This window comes from Gopherus evgoodei, chromosome 11 (genome assembly GCF_007399415.2).
Source record: "Gopherus evgoodei ecotype Sinaloan lineage chromosome 11, rGopEvg1_v1.p, whole genome shotgun sequence".
Lineage (NCBI taxonomy): Eukaryota > Metazoa > Chordata > Testudines > Testudinidae > Gopherus > Gopherus evgoodei.
This window is the reverse complement of record NC_044332.1, coordinates 6874769-6896009: the sequence shown is the minus strand read 5'-3', so window position 1 is coordinate 6896009 and position 21241 is coordinate 6874769. Positions and strand designations below refer to the sequence as shown.

General features: G+C 46.2%; 1 pseudogene; it reads left to right on the top strand.

Annotated features, from left to right (window-relative positions):
• Positions 1-20810, top strand: part of LOC115659629 — a 42101-nt pseudogene extending 21291 nt beyond the window's left edge.
• The last annotated feature ends 431 nt before the right edge of the window (positions 20811-21241 follow it).

Here is a 21241-nt window from a genome sequence, read left to right as displayed (position 1 = left end):
AGATGTTGTACCCAAGGCAGGCCCTTTCAAAATTTTCTAAGAGAAGGCCTCAGTATCATCACCTGCCTTGTAGATGGGGAATTTTCTGGGATGGGAAACAGTATCTGGAGAAGGGTTGTTAGGGTTGGCTGGTAATTCCTGCTTAGCCCTTGCTAATTCCAGGGCCTGCTTGTGGGCCTCCCTCTGGATCTCCATAGCCCTCTGGTGGTCAGCCTCTTTGGCTTTCTCTTCTCTTTCTCTCGCCTCCATCTCTTTTTGTTTCTCCTCCATACCTCTTTTGTGGGCAGCCTCATCCCTGCCATCTGTCTGTTATGTTCTTTTTGGTTCTTCTCAGCCCGGAGTTTGGCTAATTCCAGTTCCTGCAGTATGTTTTTTTTTCCCTTGCTTGACATGTTTCCCTGCTCTGCCTGAGCTATCTTGGTTTGCGAGGTTAAAAAAAAAAACACCACAGCTTTTAACTGGACTTCTCAGAATGAGAAGAAACCAGAAAAACTGGTTTGTAACTTGTCTTTTGCAAACTGTTAATTACCCTCCAGCTAAGCCCAGCTAGAATCCTTTCTAACAAAGCCTTGTTAGAAAAACCTTTATCTGTTTGCCTTCAGGGTATCTCTCCTTCACTGCTTCCCCAGCATCTCAAAGGAGGAAAAAAAAATCTGGCTTTTGGTTCCTAAAAATCCTCATCGCTGCTCACCATGTCAAGGTTCCTTCCCCACTCTGAACTTTAGGGTACAGATGTGGGGACCTGCATGGACACTTCTAAGCTTAATTACTAGCTTAGATCTGGTATCGCTGCCACCATCCAGAATTCTCAGTGTCTGGATCACACCCTTGTGACGTTGCAGTTCTGGCGGGACCCAACTGAGAGTGCCAATTCAGGACCAATTGCTCAAACAGGGCAGTCACAGCCCAAGGCTGGGGTTTTTCCACCTCTAAGGCAAACCAAACCAGCCAGACAAAAAGGACTTCGGTTTTACCCCACTGGCTAACCACAAGTCACACAAGCAATTTCCTTAGACACACCAGTCTCCCAGTATCACCACCAGTGCCACCCGTCCTGGGATGAATGGTTATGAAAACCAACACCCCAGTAAAAGAAAAAGGTTCTCTCGATCCCAAAGGACCAAGCCCCGGACCCAGGTCAATATACACATTAGATCTTACCCACAAATCATGCTGTTGCCAATCCTTTAGAATCTAAAATCTAAAGGTTTATTCATAAAGGGAAAAAGATAGAGATGAGAGCTAGAATTGGTTAAATGGAATCAATTACATACAGTAATGGCAAAGTTCCTAGTTCAGGCTTGTAGCAGTGATGGAGTAAACTGCAGGTGCAAATCAAGTCTCTGGAGAACCTCCCCCACTGGGATGGGTCCTCAGTCCCTTGTGTAGAGGTTCAGCTTGTAGCAAAATCCCTCCAGAGGTAAGAAGCAGGATTGAAGACAAAATGGAGATGAGGCCTCTGCCTTATATAGGCTTTTCCAAGTGTAAGAACACTCCTTTGTTCCTGCTGTGGAAAGTTACAGCAAAATGGAGTTTGCAGTCACATGGGCCAGTTTCTGCACACCCTGCTGAGTCACAGGGCGTAACTGCCTTCTCTCGATGGGACAATTGTGTAGGTGATGGTCCTTAATGGACCATCAAGCAGGCTAAACAGAGCTGACACCAACTTGTCTGTGATCTTTCCCAGTAACGCAACACAAGTTTGCAATACGGACAGCATACAGCCAATATTCATAACTTCAACTACCAAAATGCTACAGACATACAGACAGCATAATCATAACCAGTAATCCGTAACCTGGTCTTAGACACCTTATATGACCCCCTTTACCTAGGATTTGGTGCCGCTACAGGACCTTGGTTGCAACCCATGTTCTATATGGTCCCAGTTTATATCAATAACGTCACACCCCCAACACAAAATTGATGCAGGAAGGGATGACACAGATATCACTGACTGCATCCCAAGAGCTCCCCATCCCTGGGTCTGTTTTACTACAGCTAGTGTTGGGCTAGAAGCCATATTAGTGTATAACAGAAATGGTTTATCAAAGTCATGTTTAATAACATGATTGAATCTCTCTACAAACTCAGGTAAAAGTCAGTTTGAACAACGTGGATCGGATCTGCTCTTGCAGCAGGATTCCTGTATGTCTCATATGATCTTGCCAAGAGCTAAAGAAACTAGCTATTTTATCTTTACAAGCTCTGGCAATGTTTGGAACCAAATTAACATTAAACCAAGTGAGATATTAATGTTGTTCATAGTCCAGGAATTCTGGCATTTAGCCATGAAAGCCATATGGTAGTGTGCCTCAGTTTCCCCTTTCCTTGTGTACATCAGGTCTGGAATGTCTTTTCCTCTGTGAAAAGTTTCAATACTGTTTACAGGCACTAGCAGTGAAACATCAGTATAACAAGGCCTTTTAACATAAAGTGTGTTCTTATGTACTGCTTTCAACACGTTCAAGGGACTTTCCAAAGGATTGGGCACATTGTACATTCTTACCATTCTCGGTAATAGCAACACATTAGTTACAAAAATCACCATTAGCAATAACAACAAATTCATTGCCGGTGTCCATTTACAATTATGTTGGTTATGCCACACCTTTGGCTCAATACCATTGGAGTTTGGGCATTTTAGGGTTAACTTTTGGCTTCCCTTTGCAAAATTCAGTTTTTTCTTTCCTCCTTGTCCTGCAGGATCAAACCCTGATCTCTCTTGCTTAACCAAATTTACTGGCTGATGGGGTGGGCTCTCTGTGCTAACAGCTATTAGCAAGTTCTTCTCCCTGCCAGCCAGGTAATTTGCATTAACACAAACACCAGCTTTTAACTTCTTAGCTGCCACCAATTCCAAGGCTGGACTCTGTCTTACAGAGATACCACACAGATCCAAAGGGTTTGAGAGTGAGAGTTTGTTTGCTCTCCCCTGCATCCTCAAGCCTTTATCCATAAAACCATTCTGCTTTGAAACACCAGTAACCCAATCTGTTCTCAGATCCTGAAGCACAGACTGCTCACTTACAGAATCAGCATGGAGACAGTCCTGTTCCAACACCATTGTCTTCCCAACCAGCTGGTCAAACCCAGGCACTTGGTTATATGGCTGTGCAGCTTTCTTAACAGCTTTTACTTCATCTGAGACCTTTTTAAAGCTATCCACACTGGATCTTTCAAAGGGAAAGTCAGTGGATCCATTCACCACAGAAAATTTCTGGTTGTTAGGAACTGAAACTTCCTTGATTAAATCACTTTCACACCCTTCAATTGCAGTAAACTGTTTCCACAGGTTACCATGAGGATTCCTTTCCCTATGAGCTTCTCTAAGCAGCAATTCATCCCTCTCAGACATTCTGCCCTTACCCTCTTCACCTTAGAGCTTGCTCTAAAGGAACACTTCTCTGAGCCCCCACAGACTCTTTCTGGGTCTCACTTACATCCAGAATTACCTCTGTTTCATCAGGCAGATTCCTACACAATCCCCTTCCAGGCAAACCTATAGACTTTCTAGCTAACAGGCTAGAAGCCTTCTCCTTCCCTTGGCCATGAACAGGTTCAGGAATCTTTTTCTTCTTTCTACAAATTGTTAAACTGTCAGTAGATAACACAATTAAATCACCTTTTTGCTCTCCTTGTGCCCTGGCTAGGGTATCACCCTGATTAGACAGAGCTGCTACACCCTTTTCCAGCCACACATTACCAACTGGCAAATTACAAGCACCAGAATTGTCTGGTCTCTGGGATTTTTCTGCGACACTAACTGGATGCAACCTAGTTACAGTGCCATTCTCCCCAGCAGACACAAACTTAGGACCATTCCCTTCCTGGGCTTTAGCTGTATTTACAGCCAACTCAGAGACAACTGAATCACCCTCAGCCATCACAGGCTGAAAGGCACCTTCTGTCTGCTGCACAGACACAGAAGAGCCGGAGACACATTCTCCTTTACCAGACACACAGCTTGGGATCTCACTTCCCTTGTCCATGCACACAGGGCTGTTCACAGACAACTGCTTGGAGACCGGGGTAGCTTCCTCCATAGGCAAGTCAATACCCCTGACAGACACAGGCACATTTTCTTCACTGTCACATTTCTCCACACAGGAAACAGGTAAGGGATAGGGACACTCATTTTCCACTACCCCTGTCTTCCCACACTGCTGACTAGACAAAGCCATCAGCTCACAAGGCTGCCTAGGCTTATCCAGACTTTTCCTACCATGCACATTGCCACTCCCAACAGATAAGCTGCTGCTTTTTTCACTACACTGAGCTACTTCCAGCAAACCACAGTTACCCATTTTAGGTTCACTTTTACAAGCTGCACTAGCCACCAATCCATCACCAATCACAAATTTACCCTTTCCTCCCTCAGTTAGGGTTTTCACCTGACCATCTACTTTAATCTGCTCCTGAGAAACATTTTCCTCCCCAATGAGATCTTTTTGCTCTTGATCTAACTCCAGATTCCCTTCTGAGACATTAGACAGACATTCAGAAACTCCATTCATAGACACATTGCTTTCTTGCACAGACAAACCTTTGGAGCAACCCTCCTCAGGCAAACCATTCCCCACAATAGACACAGGTGTAAGATCATTCCTGTCCTGTGACTTGCTAACTGAACTGAACAAAGCTTTAACATTTTCCCCAATTAAAAGATCTTTAGGCAATAACTTCCTTACCCCAGCTATAACTTCATGCTTAGCTCCGTTCCATTCGAGGTGGATTCTGGCTAAAGGCACACGGACAGTAAACTCATAGCCCACGTCCACACTACAGGGTAAAATCGATGTTATTAAAATCGATTTTATAAAGCAGGCTTTATAAAATCGATTCTGCGCGTCCACACTAGGGCTACTTACATCGATGTTGAGCGTCCATGTTCCCTGGCGTCCATCTTTTCCCTGAGCGTTGCACTCTGGGTACCTATCCCACAGTTCCTGCACGGGTCCCTGGCCTTTGGAATTATGGGTTACTACCCCAGTGCATGATGGGATCAAAGTCCCCGTCCTGGGTGGTTCTGGGTACAGCCTCCCCCCCCCTTCCTGTAAATGGCACACAGTCAGTTCGCGCTGTTTTTACTGGCTGCAGTGAGGGAAATGCCATTTTGCAGCAAGCATGGATCCAGGTCTGCTCTTGTCCTTGATCGCGAATACTGTAAATACTTCACGCATTGTCGTTCTATCACTGCTGACCCATGATGCAGAAATGCAAGAGAGAATGCTTGAATGCGGGGACGACAGCGATGACGAACTGGAGAACGATTTTTCTGACACCCCGGGCCCCTGCACGTTGGAGCTCCTGACGGTTATGGGTGAGGTTCTACCCGTTCCGCGCCGCTTTTGGGCATGGGAAACAAGCACTGACTGGTGGGACCGCATAGTCCTGCAGGTGTGGGACGATTCGCAGTGGCTGCGGAACTTTCACATGCGTAAGAGCACTTTCTTTGAACTTTGTGACTCGCTTTCTCCTGTCCTGAAGCAGCATAATACCAGGATGAGACCAGCCCTCACAGTGGAAAAGCGAGTGGCAATAGCCATATGGAAGCTTGCAACGCCAGACAGCTACCGGTCAGTCGTGAATCAATTTGGAGTGGGCAAATCTACTGTGGGGGCTGCTGTGCTGGAAGTATCCAAAGCAATCATTAAGCTGCTGCTTCGAAAGGTTGTGACTCTGGGAAACGTGCAGGCCATTGTGGATGGCTTTGCTGCAATGGGATTCCCTAACTGTGGGGGGGCCATAGATGGAACCCATATCCCTATTTTGGCACCGGAACACCAGGGTGCCCAGTACATAAACCGCAAGGGGTACTTTTCGATGGTTCTGCAAGCCCTGGTGGATCACAAGGGACGTTTCACCAACATCCACATGGGATGGCCAGGAAGGGTTCACGACGCACGTGTCTTCAGGAGCACTACACTGTTTAAACGGCTGCAGCAAGGGACCTACTTCCCTGACCAGAGAATAACAGTTGGGGATGTCCAAATGCCTATAGTTATCCTTGGGGACCCAGCCTACCCCTTGATGCCCTGGCTAATGAAGCCATACACAGGCAGCCTTGACAGTGCTCAGGAGTTGTTTAATTACAGGCTGAGCAAGTGCAGAATGGTGGTAGAATGTGCATTTGGCAGGCTGAAGGTGAGATGGCGAACGCTTCTTACTCGCTCAGGTCTTAGCCAAACCAATATCCTTTTTGTCATTGCTGCTTGCTGTGTGCTCCACAATCTCTGTGACAGCAAGGGGGAGGCCTTTATAGCGGGGTGGGAGACTGAGGTAAACCACCTAGTCACTGATTATGCGCAGCCAGACACCAGGGCAATTAGAAGATCACACCAGGATGCTGTGCGCATCAGAGAAGCACTGAAAAGTAGCTTCCTCATGGGCCAGGGTACAGTTTGAATGCTGATTTTCCTTTCAATTGATTGCTGCCCTCCCTGTCTATGCGGTGTTGCTGCTGCAAGATACTTTCCCTGCAGCATTACTCAATTGCGTGCTTAGGTTACTTGCGAGAGCTGTCCATTGGAAAACATATAATTCTATATTTCCCAATTATTACCTACCTCCACCATTAGCTGCTTCCGTCTGCTGCTAGGCACTGTACCTGCAACCTTCCTTAACTGCTTTTTTATTGAAAAATAAAGTTGCTATTATTTGTTAAAAGAATTGTGCTCTTTATTTAAAATCAGACCCTTTCATCAATCAAACATCATGTTTGTTGTTACAATACTGTGCATGAAATTTCATAACTCAGCGTTCTATGGGGGACGGAGCGAGGGAGGTTTGGAGGAAGGGCAAGGGAGGTTGGAAAGAAGAAAGTGCATCAGAGAAGACAGAACAGGAATTCTCATGGACCAGGGTACGGTATGGCTGCTTTCTTTGTTTTCCCTTTATTACCCATATCCCCAATTGTCAAATCCTGATGCTGATAACTAGCTTCCGTGCAGCTTTCCAAAGCTGCTTGCTTTACTTCATTACCAAGCTACAGTCACACTGCCTTAATAGCATGACCTGAGAGTAAAAATAGGCAAAGGTGCCATGGGAGAAGTTTGGATCATTAGAGGAGGGAAAAAACAGGACACAAAGGCCTGTTCAATTTAATGAAAGCCTTCTGGTTGGAGTGTCCGCAGCGGTGGAGGGGGCTGGTGCAGATAGCCTTCCCCCACGCGTTCTTACACGCCTGGTTCTGGAAGGTGTGGGACAGGGTGAGTACTGAGGGAGGTTATACACGGGCTGTAGGGGCATTCTGAAACCACGGAGCTCTTGCAGCATATCGCGGAGGATGTCAGTCTGATCACGAAGAAGATCCACAGTTGCTGCTTGCCAGCGCTGATCTTCCTGCCACCTGACATCATTTTTGGCGTCCCTCCTGTCTTCGCGTTGACTGGCAGCCTCCCTGTACTTTGCGACCAATTGTTTCCAGTCCCCCTGCTGAGCTCTCTCTGTACGGGTTACTGCCATAATTTCGGTGAACATGTCCTCACGCGTCCTCCTTTTCCTCAGTCTTCTTATGATACCCCCCCACACATAGAGGAGAAGCGAGAGGGAGGCTGGAGAAATGTGCAGCTGTGTGTGGGGGGGTGGGGATAGGAAAGAGTGATAAAAGAATCATAAGAGACACATTTCATACAACAATGCATACAGTCTTTCTCCTCACTGACCTGTGCCTGTTATCGAACCTTGAACATTTTACTTTACCACAAGGGCGCCTTAGGATTCCTTTAATACTTATTGCTTGTGGGTGAGGACAAAGATTTCTGCTCAGACGCAGGTCAGGGGAGCACACAGACCGTGTCCCGAGAAAATGGTAAGTTAATAATGGCTAGTAATCCCTGTAGTAGATTGTACTGGTAATCAAGCTGGTCTCCTTCCCCGGTTTGCTCTCGCGGTCCCCGAACAAGCAGGTCTCCTTCCCTGCGGTTTGCTGGGTGGTTCAGGGAACGCGAGAGCAAACCGCGGCGAGGCTGATCTCCTTTCCCGGTTTGCTCTCGCGTTCCCCGAACAAGCAGGTCTCCTTCCCTGCGGTTTGCTGGGTGGTTCGGGGAACGCGAGAGCAAACCGCGGCGAGGCTGATCTCCTTTCCCGGTTTGCTCTCGCGTTCCCCGAACAAGCAGGTCTCCTTTCCTGCGGTTTGCTGGGTGGTTCGGGGAACGCGAGAGCAAACCGCGGCAAAGCTGGTCTCCTTTCCTGGTTTGCTCTCGTGTTCCCCGAGCAAGCAGGTCTCCTTCCCTGTGGTTTGCAGGGGGGTTCGGGGAACGCGAGAGCAAACCGCGGCAAAGCTGGTCTCCTTTCCCGGTTTGCTCTCGCGTTCCACCAACAAGCAGGATGAATCCGCCCTGTTACAATGGAGACGTTTCTAAAAACCACCTCATGGGTCACTGTTTTAGGAAAGGTTTTTAATCTACTTGGTCAGTGACTCATAGTACAGGTAGTGATTTGAAGCACCCAGTAAAAAAGGCTTACATTAAACCGAAACTTTTATTAAAAGAAATTACACTCACCAGAGGACGGTCCCTCAGCTTCATTTTCTGGAGTACTGCCTTGAGATGGCTGGCAGGGAACCTCAGTAAGGGTGAGGAAAAGATCCTGGCTGTTTGGGGGGATAAAATGCTCTGTGCTCTCTGCTGGAGCCTCCTCCTCTTGGTCCTCATCATACTGATCATCGCCATCAATTAAATCTTCCGTAGTGGCGGGAATCACGACGCCCACCTCTGAATCCACAGACAAGGGGGGGGTCGTTGTTGCGCTGTTCCCCAATATTGCGTTAAGCTCGTCGTAGAACCGGCATGTTTTGGGGGCAGAGCCTGACCTGCCCTTTGCTGCTTTGGTCTTCTGATACGCCTGTCTGAGCTCTTTCACTTTCACTCGGCACTGTAAAGAGTCTCTGGTATGTCCCCTCTCCCGCATGGCATTAGAAATTTTTTCAAAGGTTTTCTCATTTCGTCTGCTCGAGCGCAGTTCTGAAAGCACCGACTCTTCTCCCCATACAGCTATCAGATCCTGTAACTCCTGTGTGCTCCATGCTGGAGCTCTTTTCCTATTTTCAGGAGACTGCATTCTTCTCTCTGCTGCTGAGAGCTCCACGCTCTGCAAGCAGGAAATGGAATTTCAAGGTTCCCGGGGCTTTTCCTGTTTACCTGGCCAGCAGTAGAGTACCTTTACCTGTGTAGAGCAGCCACTAGAGCACTGTGGGATACGTCCCGGAGGCCATTAACTTCGATGGCCGTCCACACTATCATAAAATCGATTTTAAGAAATCGATTTTGGGTTTACTCCTCTCGTTTAGATGGAGTTCCAAAATCGATTTTAGGGACCCTTAAAATCGATTTTATGCACTCTGTAGTGTGGACGGTTACAGCTTTAAATCGATTTAAAGCTGTTTAAATCGATTTAAAGCTCTAGTCTGGACCTGCCCATAGAGGATCACAACAATCACACTCTGATTTGGTAAATAATCTTCCTCTTTGACCAGATCTGCTTTAACAAGAGTGATGTTAGATGCCATCATTAGCCCTAAACAGCTTTTACCATTGACTTTTACACTCTCTATGAATTTTTCATTACCCTTCTCGTACATAGCACTGGCACAATTTATGGACCCACCTTCTACTGAACCCACAGTAACAGCATTGACATAAAAGGTGGCAGTGTTGGGGTACATTTGGTTACACCCAGACAACTGCTCAGAGTTATACAACATACCGACATTGTTATAAACTGGACTTTCAAGAGGATACAGTTTCTGCTGTTCTTGCCTTGCTTTTTTGACTTGGAGCTGAAGTCTGGCAGTTTCTTGTTGCATCTTCTGTTGCCTCTGTCGAGCTTTCTCCTCAGCAGCCAGCAGTTCCAGATGCCCCTTACGGGCTCTTTCTTCTCTCTCATCAGATTCTTTCTCTCGTTCAGCAGCTTCTTTCTCTCGTTCAGCAGCTTCTCTCTCTCGTTCAGCAGCCTCTTCCTCCAGCTGGGCCAAGGCTAGCTTCTCTCTCATTCGAATTTCTGCCAGTTTTTGCTCATATTCAAACTGCAGTCTGTCCATCAGGGCTTGCAGTTTCATTGCTTTTGCTGATGCTTTCTGGCTCATGGTCACTGATCTTTAACCAACCAAACTCTCAATTCCAAAATTGAAATTTGGATAGCGTGGGGTTCTGATCCAAAGCTTAATTGACCTGGTTCTGTGAATCCAAGCACAACTACGCCACTGTGACATTGCGGTTCTGGCGGGACCCAACTGAGAGTGCCAATTCAGGACCAATTGCTCAAACAGGCAGTCACAGCCCAAGGCTTGGGTTTTTCCACCTCTAAGGCAAACCAAACCAGCCAGACAAAAAGGACTTCGGTTTTACCCCACTGGCTAACCACAAGTCACACAGGCAATTTCCTTAGACACACCAGTCTCCCAGTATCACCACCAGTGCCACCCGTCCTGGGATGAATGGTTATGAAAACCAACACCCCAGTAAAAGAAAAAGGTTCTCTCGATCCCAAAGGACCAAGCCCCAGACCCAGGTCAATATACACATTAGATCTTACCCATAAATCACGCTGTTGCCAATCCTTTAGAATCTAAAATCTAAAGGTTTATTCATAAAGGGAAAAAGATAGAGATGAGAGCTAGAATTGGTTAAATGGAATCAAGTACATACAGTAATGGCAAAGTTCCTAGTTCAGGCTTGTAGCAGTGATGGAGTAAACTGCAGGTGCAAATCAAGTCTGGAGAACATCCCCCACTGGGATGGGTCCTCAGTCCCTTGTGTAGAGGTTCAGCTTGTAGCAAAATCCCTCCAGAGGTAAGAAGCAGGATTGAAGACAAAATGGAGATGAGGCCTCTGCCTTATATAGGCTTTTCCAAGTGTAAGAACACTCCTTTGTTCCTGCTGTGGAAAGTTACAGCAAAATGGAGTTTGCAGTCACATGGGCCAGTTTCTGCACACCCTGCTGAGTCACAGGGCGTAACTGCCTTCTCTCGATGGGACAATTGTGTAGGTGATGGTCCTTAATGGGCCATCAAGCAGGCTAAACAGAGCTGACACCAGCTTGTCTGTGATCTTTCCCAGTAACACAACACAAGTTTGCAATACAGACAGCATACAGCCAATATTCATAACTTCAACTACCAAAATGCTACAGACATACAGACAGCATAATCATAACCAGTAATCCATAACCTGGTCTTAGACACCTTATATGACCCCCTTTACCTAGGATTTGGTGCCGCTACAGGACCTTGGTTGCAACCCATGTTCTATATGGTCCCAGTTTATATCAATAACGTCAAACCCTTTCTCCCCAAAACCTTCCCCTCCCTGGGTAGCCTTGAGAGACTCCTTCACCAATTCCCTGGTGAGTCCAGATCCAATCCCTTGGATCTTAAAAAAAGGAGAAATTAACCATCCCCCCTCCTTTCTCCCACCAACTCCTGGTGGATCCAGATCCAACCCCCTTGGATCTAAAAACAAGGAAAAAATCAATCAAATATTAAGAAAAAGTCTTTTAATTAAAGAAAAGAAGGTAAAAGAAAACCCTCTGGGAGAGATTAACATACCAGCTGCTGTGACAGACAACAGATTCAAAACACAGAGGATGTTCCCCTGGGCACAAATTTAGTTACACAAAAAAAATACCCAAATACCCAATTTGATTCTACCTCTAATTGCATAAGACAGGTTACAAAGAAATAAACATAAACCTATTTATTCCTTTCTAAAACGTACTACTCTGATAAGAGGCTGGTTCCTTGATCTTTTTCACTCTGGCTGAAACTGAAACTGACAAAACAAAGGAAAAACTTCCCTCCTTCCTTTTGAAACATCTTGTTCCCCCATTGGTTCCTCTGGTCAGGAGTTAGCTAGGCTAGGTGAACTTTTTAACCCTTTACAGGTAAAAGAGGCATTAACCCTTAACCATCTGTTTATGACAGCAACCATTAAGTGATCCATCCCCTGTTATCCAATCCCAGCATCTGGCTTCCAGAGTCTTAGGGACACTGAGAGCATGGGGTTGCATCCCTTACCATCTTAACTAATAGCAGTTGATGGAACTATCCATCAATTTATTTAATTTTTTTTTGAACCCTGTTACCGTTTTGGCCTTCACACCATTCCCTGGCAACAAGTTTCACAGGTTGGCTGTGTGTAGGGTGAGAAAGTACTGCAGAACCCTGTTCATCCAATCTAATTGGGACTGGGGCCACGTTAGATAATCAAAAATTGGATAATCTGGAGAATGGGAATGTGTGCGGCTGCATCATCATCTAGCAGCCACAGGAGAAATCACCTGCTTCTGGACCTGCATGCACTGGTTGTTTGGTTCGGTTGTTTGGAGAGTTGGATAATGGAGGGTCAGATAAACAGGGTTCTGCTGTACTTCCTTTTGTTTGTTTTAGACCTATTGCCTATTAATTTCATTGGTGACTTCGGGTTCTTGTGGTATGTCAAGGGATAAATAACACCTCTTTATTCACTTTCTGCACACCATTCATGATCTTATAGACCTCTATCATATGCCCCCTTAGTCATCACTTTTCATAAGAATGGCCATTTCGGGTCAGACCAAAGGTCCATTCAGCCCAGTATCCTGTCTTCCGACAGTGGCCAATGCCAGGTGCCCTAGAAGGAGTGAACCTAACAGGTAATGATCAAGTGATCTCTCTCCTGCCATCCATCTCCACCCTCTGACAAACAGAGGCTAGGGACACCATTCCTTACCCAACCTGGCTAATAGCCATTAATGGACTTAACCTCTATGAATTTATCCAGTTCTCTTTTAAACCCTGTTATAGTCCTAGCCTTCACAACCTCCTCAGGTAAGGAGTTCCACAGGTTGACTGTGCGCTGTGTGAAGAAGAACTTCCTTTTATTTGTTTTAACCTGCTGCCCATTAATTTCATTTGGTGACCCCTAGTTCTTGTGTTATGGGAACAAGTAAATAACTTTTCCTTATTCATTTTCTCCTCACCACTCATGATTTTATATACCTCTGTCATATCCCCCCTTAGTCTCCTCTTTTCCAACCTGAAAAGTCCTAGCCTTTTTAATCTATACTCATATGGGACCTGTTCCAAACCCCTAATCATTTTAATTGCCCTTCTCTGAACCTTTTCTAATGCCAGTATATCTTTTCTGAGATGAGGAGACCACATCTGTGTGCAGTATTTGAGATGTGGGCATACCATGGATTTATATAAGGGCAATAAGTTACTCTCCTTCTTATTCGCTATCCCTTTTTTAATGATCCCTAACATCCTGTTCGCTTTTTTGACTGCTGCTGCACAGTGCGGGGACATCTTCAGAGAACTATCCATGATGACTCCAAAATCTCTTTCCTGTTTAGTTTTGGCTAAATTACCTCCCATCATATTGTATGTATATTTGGGGTTATTTTTTCCAATGTGCATTACTTTACATTTATCCACATTAAATTTCATTTACCATTTTGTTGCCCAATCACTTAGTTTTGTGAGATCTTTTTTAAGTTCTTCACAGTCTGCTTTGGTCTTCACTATCTTGAGTAGTTTAGTATCATCTGCAAACTTTGCCACCTCACTGTTTACCCCTTTCTCCAGATCATTTATGAATAAATTGAACAGGATTGGTCCTAGGACTGACCCTTGGGGAACACCACTAGTTACCCCTCTCCATTCTGGAAATTTACCATTTATTCCTACCCTTTGTTCCCTGTCTTTAACCAGTTCTCAGTTCATGAAAGGACCTTCCCTGTTATCCCATGACAGCTTAATTTACATAAGAGCCTTAGATGAGGGACCTTGTCAAAGGCTTTCTGGAAATCTAAGTACACTATGTCCACAGGATCCCCCTTGTCCGCGTGTTTGTTGACCCCTTCAAAGAACTCTAATAGATAAGTAGGACATGATTTCCCTTTAGAGAAACCATTTTGACTTTTGCCCAACAATTTATGTTCTTCTATGTGTCTTACAATGTTGTTCTTTACTATTGTTTCACCTAATTTGCCCGGTGCTAAGGTTAGACTTTTCCAAGCTGAACAGTCCCAGTCATTTTAATCTCTCCTCATATGGAAACTGTTTCATACCTTTAATATTTTGTTGCCCTTCTCTGTACCTTTTTCATTTCTAATGTATTTTTTTTTAGATGGGGTGAGCAGAACTGCACATAGTATTCAAGATGCAGGTGTACTGTGGATGTATATAATGGCATTATGATATTTTCTGTCTTATTATCTATCTCTTTTCTAATGATTACTAACATTCTGTTAGCATTTTTGACTGCTGCGGTGTATGGAGCGGATGTTTTCAGAAAACTATCAACGATGACTCCAAGATCTCTTTCTTAAGTGGTAACATCCAACTTAGTCCCAATCATTTTATATGTATAGTTGGGATTATGTTTTGCAATGTGCATTACTTTGCATTTATCAACATTGAATTTCATCTGCCATGTTGTTGCCCAGTCACCCATTTTTGGGAGATTCCTTTTAAAATCTCTGCAGTCTGCTTTCAACTCAACCATGTTGAATAATTTTGTATCATCTGCAATTTCGTATTTGAGTCCTTTGAGAACTCTTGCATGAATCCCTTCTGGTCCTGGTGACGTATTACTGTTTAATTTATCAATTTGTTCCCAAACCTCCTCTACTGACACCTCAATCTGTGACAGCTCCTCAGAATTGTCACCTAAAAAGAATGGGTCAGATGTGGGAATCTCCCTCACATTCTCTGAGGTGAAGACAAATGTAAAGAATTTATTTAGTTTCTCTGCAGTGGCCTTGTATTTCTTGAGTGCTCCTTTAGTATCCAGTAGCTCCACTGATTATTTGATAGGCTTCCTGCTTCTGATGTTCCTTCAACAATTGCCATTTTTGAGAGAATAGGTTTCAAACTGCGCCAGAGCCACTGATGGGACTGACATGGTCCTAGTTTGCCATCCTCAAAAAGCATAAGAGTACATAAAACACAAAGGGTACTACTCCATTATTATGCAAGTGTTTGTGGACCACAGAGGCTGATTCATGGGCTGCACTGGAACAGTTGATGATGCTGGGTTTGCTGCTAATCAGGAATTTACCTTCGAGGACAGGCTGATGCACTATTCCCACCTAATGACTTTGTTGTAAATGAAGTAACTGTTATTCTATGGGCCCCAGGTACCCCCTTTTGCCTTCGTGTGTGAAACCATACCGTGGTCTCAGAGGCCCTGGTAGAAGATGGTTTCATTACACTCTCAGTAGAGTGGTGGTTCAGTATGCATTCGGCAGATTGCAATTCTGCTGGCACTCTTCACAGAACCCTTTGGATGGCTCTGTAGTCCATGCTGTCCACATTATTGTGTCTTGCTGTGCTCCTCACAATCTTTGTAAATCCAAAGGGGAGCTGTTTGCACTGGAGCAGACCCATGACAGTAATGGGTTGCTGAACTGCAGCATGCATCTCGAAAGTGCACATGCCACAAATGGACCAGGAGATAGGTGTGCAGCAGAAATCAAAGATGCTTCGTGCACCCAAATGTAGACTTGCATGGGCCAATGGAAAAGGGAGAATATTACATTTATGAATGGGAGTACTTTTGGCACCTTAGAGACTAACAAATTTATTTGAGCATAAGCTTTCGTAGGCTTATGTTCCATTCTATGCATCCGATGAAGTGGGCTGTAGCCCATGAAAGCTTATACTCAAATAGATTTGTTAGTCTCTAAGTTGCCACAAGTCCTCCTGTTCTTTTGCTGATCCAGACTAACACTGCTGCTCTGAAACCTGACATTTCTGAATATATTTATACAGGAATGTCAACAGTAAATGCAGCAGTATCACTAAGCTACAGATGCCGTGCCATCTGACTATGGACTACGTGCAAACACACTTAACAAACGGACTGTTATTACACAGTCACAACCCCCCGTGCCGTATTTTGGGCAGTGCATTTGTCATCCATGCACTACATTTCCATTTCCCCCTCAGAGTTTACAGGCAGCTTTCTACTCTGTGGTGTGGCTGATTTGTATGGTGCGGTATACTTAAGGGAAGGCAATATAAGGTTCTTATTTTTAACACCCCAATGCAGCTTTGTAACAATGTGCAAACATGCAGTAAAAATGTCATTGTAAATGCTTGTTTAACTGTTGTTTCCACTATCTGGTATCCATTCTGAATTCCATGTCATGGGGGGTTACCCCCAAAATCAAACTCAAGGCACCCCCACAATGACCTGCCTATGTAAGTAACTCAATTGTCAATTTGTCTGGTTTTGTAGGTGAAAGGAGGTGGCCCACCCTCAAGGAATTGCCACAGTTTTACCAAGTGTTTCCCTCTGACCTTTGGAAAACTCCCAGGCTCGACCAATCCTGTTGACCCTTGGGAGGACACGCATACAGCCTTCCGCTCGAAGGATTGACACTCAGGCAGTAGTTCTTCAAAAAACAAAATAATCTTTATTCAGTATACCAGTATACACAATAATATTAAAAGCATACATCAAGAAACAAAGCACAAATCCCATTAGCACAGGTATGCATATTAAAGTACCCAATACTGCAATACCGTACAGTGGGAAATAGCTTGTAAGTGGTTACATTCTACATGCGGTGAGCAGTCACGTGTAGGATGCTGACAGCAAGTTGTTACTTGAACATTAAAACTGGAATTGACTGCTCTGGCCCAGGGAGGTGGGGCTGGAAGGTTACTTACGTGACATATAGGGCAGTCACGCATCCTCTTCTTTATATTGTGCCTTCCCTCCCCATCAGCAGGCAGTAGTCATCTCTGAAGCTGCCACCAGAACCAATCAGACGGCAGAGCTCACAGACAAAGGAGTTGATTTACATTCAGTGGTTGGCTGTTGATGGAGTGGAGCGGAGGGAGATGCCCATTGACCTTCCCACTGAGACACAAAGGGAGATGTGGTCAGGCTACTGAGAGCCACCTGAATTGTCCCTTGGACTGCAGAACAGGGAGACTGAAGATCTGGTAAGAAACCTCATGTTTTCTTGTTTTCCTTATGAATTTCAAGCTGGCCAATGAGTACAGGGCGGCAGCATCACCCCCTAGAGAACTGTTACTCAACTCCCATTCCGCTATGCAGGGACTGGGCAGGAGCTGGGGGATTGGGTCCCTTGAAATGCTAGGGGTGCAGGGTTTAAAGTACTGTGGATGGCTGAATATTCTAGTTCAGCATTTCTCAAATGTGGCCACCAGCGGCTTTTCTTGTGGCCACAGCTTCCTGGGCAGTCAATGGGAGGGAAGGAAAAAGCAGTGGACCCAGGGCCATCAGCAGGGGATGGGCCCTACCCTCCTCTGGAGTCACAAACACCAGAGGAGCAGACAGCCAGTTGAGTTCCCCATTTTCCTGGAGATGATGAAGTTCAAGCTTTGGACTTCAGCCCTGGGGTGGCATGTTGCTGAGTCTTTCAGCAGCTACCCCATTGCAGCTACCTCTCCGGCTGGATCTGTTGTCCCAGAATCACAGCAACCTGCTGCACCCAAACCTGGCATCACTGCACTTGACAGCTTGGCTGTTGTATGGCTAAGAATGGATGAACTAGAGTGCTCTGCTGGTCTCAACAGGTCCTGCTGGGCAGCAGGAAACCTTCCAGCAGGGCTGTGCGGCAAAATGTAAACGGTTCATGTGTTGGACCTCGGACCAACACATTTGTGCAGAAGAGGCCTTGCTGCAGGACATCCTAGACCAGGAGTGGGCAAACTTTTTGGGTTGAGGGCTACATGTGGGTGGGGAAATTGTATGCAGGGCTGGGGCAAGGGCTTGGAGTGTGGGAGGGGGTGCGGGGTGTGGGAGGGGGTGCAGTGTGCACGAAGAGGCTCAGGGCAAGGGGTTGGGGCAGAGGGGTGCAGGATGTGGTAGGGGGCTCAGGGCAGGGGGATGGGGTGCAGGAGGGGTGCAGAATGCAGCAGGGGGCTCGGCAGGGGGTTGGGGTGCACAGCGGTGCAGCAGGGGGCTCAGGACGGGTGTAGGGGGATGTGGACTGCAGGAGGGGACTCATGGCAGGGGGTTAGGGTGTAGGAGGGGTGCAGAGTGCAGGAGGGGGCTCAGGGCAGGGGGTTGGGGTACAGGAAGGGTGTGGGGTGCACAAGGGGACTCAGGATAGGGGGTTGGGGTACATGAGGAGTGTGGGGTGCATGAGGGGGCTCAGGGCAGGGGGTTGGGGTGCAGGAGGGGTGCAGTGTGCAGCAGGGGGCTCGGCAGGGGGTTGGGGTGCAGGACAGATGCTGGGTGTACAAGGAGACTCAGGGCAGGGAGTTGGGGTGGGAGGTGCAGGTAGCGCTGTGGCCACTGGGTGGGGGCGGGGGGGTGGAGGGTTCTGCATGTGCTGCCCTTGCCGCGCCTCCAGGTACCTCCCCCAAAGCTCCCATTGGCTGCTGTTCCCTGTTTCTGGCCCATGGGAGCTGCGGGGGATGGTGCCTGGAGGAAAGGGCAACACGGAGCACTCTGCCCCCCTCCTGGGGGCCGCAGGGAAGTGGTGCCAGCCGCTTCTGAGAGCGGCGCAGGGCCGTGGCACCACGGGGGGCAATCCCGCCAGCTGGGTCCAAAGCCCTGAGGGGCTGGATCAGACCTGCGGGCCATAGTTTGCCCACCCCTGGACTAGACTATTTACTGCACCTTAAAGTCCAGGGCCTGTTGCTACCCTTGATCAAGCTTAGCATTAGGGTTAGGGGGTAGGAGTAGGGTTAGGGTTAGGCAACTCTAATGAAAGTCAGTGCAGGAGGATGTGCAAAGAGAAATTATTTCTTTGTTTAAATTCCATGGCAAAGAAGTAAAAGCAATGTTATTGAAAGATGTGCCGTGGGTAGTAGGTCAGACTACATTTTGGAAATATACAGTGATTTGTGACAGCATGACTGAAAGAGCTATATTAGGAGCAGGCTGGTTGTGGAGGAGAGAGAGAGGGACTGTGAATGAGCAGATTATAACAGGAGGATTGAGAAAGCTATGGCAGCTGTGGTACCGCCAGACACTGAGTGGATAAGGCATTTTCCATGGTCTGGGCTAGAAAGAAATCTGAAAGTGGGGTGTGGAAGCAGCAGTTAAGGTAGTGGAAAAATCTGTAAACCCAACTTCTCCGTATTCCTATCCAGCAGGAGCTGTTCCTCAGAGAACTGTTGCAGGATTTGAAAGCACAGGGAGTAGTAATGGAGTGTCAAAGCCCCTACAACTCCCCAGTCTGGCCTGTACAGAAACTGGATGGCGGAGGTGTCCCATGATTGATTATAAAAAAAAAAAAAAGAATGACGCTATAGTACCTGTGACCCCAATTGTAGCCAACCTTCTAACTATAATGGCCGGAGTAGTGGCCATGGCTAAGTAGTTCTCTGTACTGATCATTGCTAATTATTTCTTTGCTATTTAACCTCTTTAAATTAATAACAGGCTAAGTTATGAGAACTCCTGAGTTCCTGTTAACACGAAAGAAACAAATGGTTGAGTGGGTATAAAAGAAGAGCTGGATGGCAAATTTGGTGCAAACAGTTAAGAACATTTTGGCAGAAGAAAATCAATGTAAAGCGAAGACCAGAAGGAACAATTAGAATATCAATGGAAAATAGAGGAGAAGGTGATGCTTAAATACTGGGTAAAAGAGGTAAAATAAAATCTATATAAAAGGAACCCTTTCCAGTTAAGTATGTGGCCAGTCCTATGGCAGTTTTAGTAACCACTCTGGATGGAGATGTGTGAAAACATTCTGATCAAATTGTACTTGCCAAGGGACTAGTGTCACGGAGTCCCCAGGCAATGCTCTGGAACTGCTCCCCACAAAGCCAGTCCGGACTTTGAGGAGCCTCCTCTGTCTTGGAGCAGACTGTTTTCAGGGCAAGAAGCTCACACGGCTTCACCTCTTGGGTCTCTCCTTGGAGCATTCAGCATCCTCTGCCCCTCCATGCGCTTCCCACAGCAAGCCTGCCCCAGCGGGGTCCTGGGGAAGCCAGAGGCTCCTGCACCCCCACTTCGCAGTCAGACGTGACTCTCAGCCAGCCAGTAAAACAGAGGCTTATTAGATGACAGGAACACAGTCTAAAACAGAGCTTGTAGGTGCAGAGAACCGGACCTCTCAGCCAGGTCCATTCTGGGGCCCAGTGAGGCAGACCCCCACGCCCTCACTTCTCGTCCCCCGCCAGCCCCCAAACTGAAAACCCCCTCCAGCCCCTCCTCTGCTGAGTTCCTTTTCCAGACCAGGAGGTCACCTGACCTCTTTATTCTCCCACACCTTTAGCATCCCCTTGCAGGGAGGAAGGGCCTGGCCCTTAGTTGCTAGGTAACAAAGGGTCGGCCAGAAACTGAGGTCCCCCCACAGTATTCAGAGGAAACATTAAGAACAGTCCCACTTTGTCACAACTAGACATAACAATTCTCAGAAATAAATGCACAATATTTACTAACCTATAAGGCCCGGTTAGAGACCTTATGTTTTTGTTTGCTTATATTTTTTCAGGTTAATCTATGAATTTATGGAAGCAAGAAGTATGCTGTGAAGTTTGCTTTGTTTTGTTACTTGTGGGATTGTTTGCTGTGCAACTACTGGTCCTGTTTGTGCCACAGGACCCTATCCAAAGAATAAACCAGAAGTTTAAGTTAAAATTTGGTTAACACAATAAGCACCCTTATTCGGGGCACAAACATAAGAATGGCTATACTAGGTCAAACCAAAGGTCCATCTAGCCCAGTGTCCTGTCTTTCAACAGTGGCCCATGCCAGGTGCTTCCAAAAAAATGAACAGAACAGGCAATGTCCAAGTTATCCAGCCCTTGTTGCCCATCTCCAGCTTCTGGCAAACATAGGCTAGGGACACCATCCCTGCCCATCTTGGCTAATAGCCATTGAGGGACCTATCCTTCATGAATTTATTTGGTTCTTCTTTAAAAAAAAAACTTGTTACAGTCTTGGCTTTCACAATATCCTCCAGCAAGAAGTTCCACAGGTTGACTGTGTGAGGAAATATTTCCTTTTATTTTAAACCTGCTGCTTATTAATTTCATTTAGTGACCCCTAGTTTTTGTGTTATAAGAAGTAAATAATACTGTCTTATTTACTTTCTCAACACCAGTCATGATTTTATAGACCTCTATTGTATCCCCCTCTTGGTCATCTCTTTTCCAAGCTAAAGAGTCCCAATTTTATTAATCTCTCCTCATATTACCCCTGACCATTTTTGTTGCTTTTTTTTCTATGCCTTTTCCCACTTCCAATACATCTTTTTCAAGATGTTGGCAGGGCCGGCTCCAGGCCCCAGCGCATCAAGCGTGTGCTTGGGGTGGCAT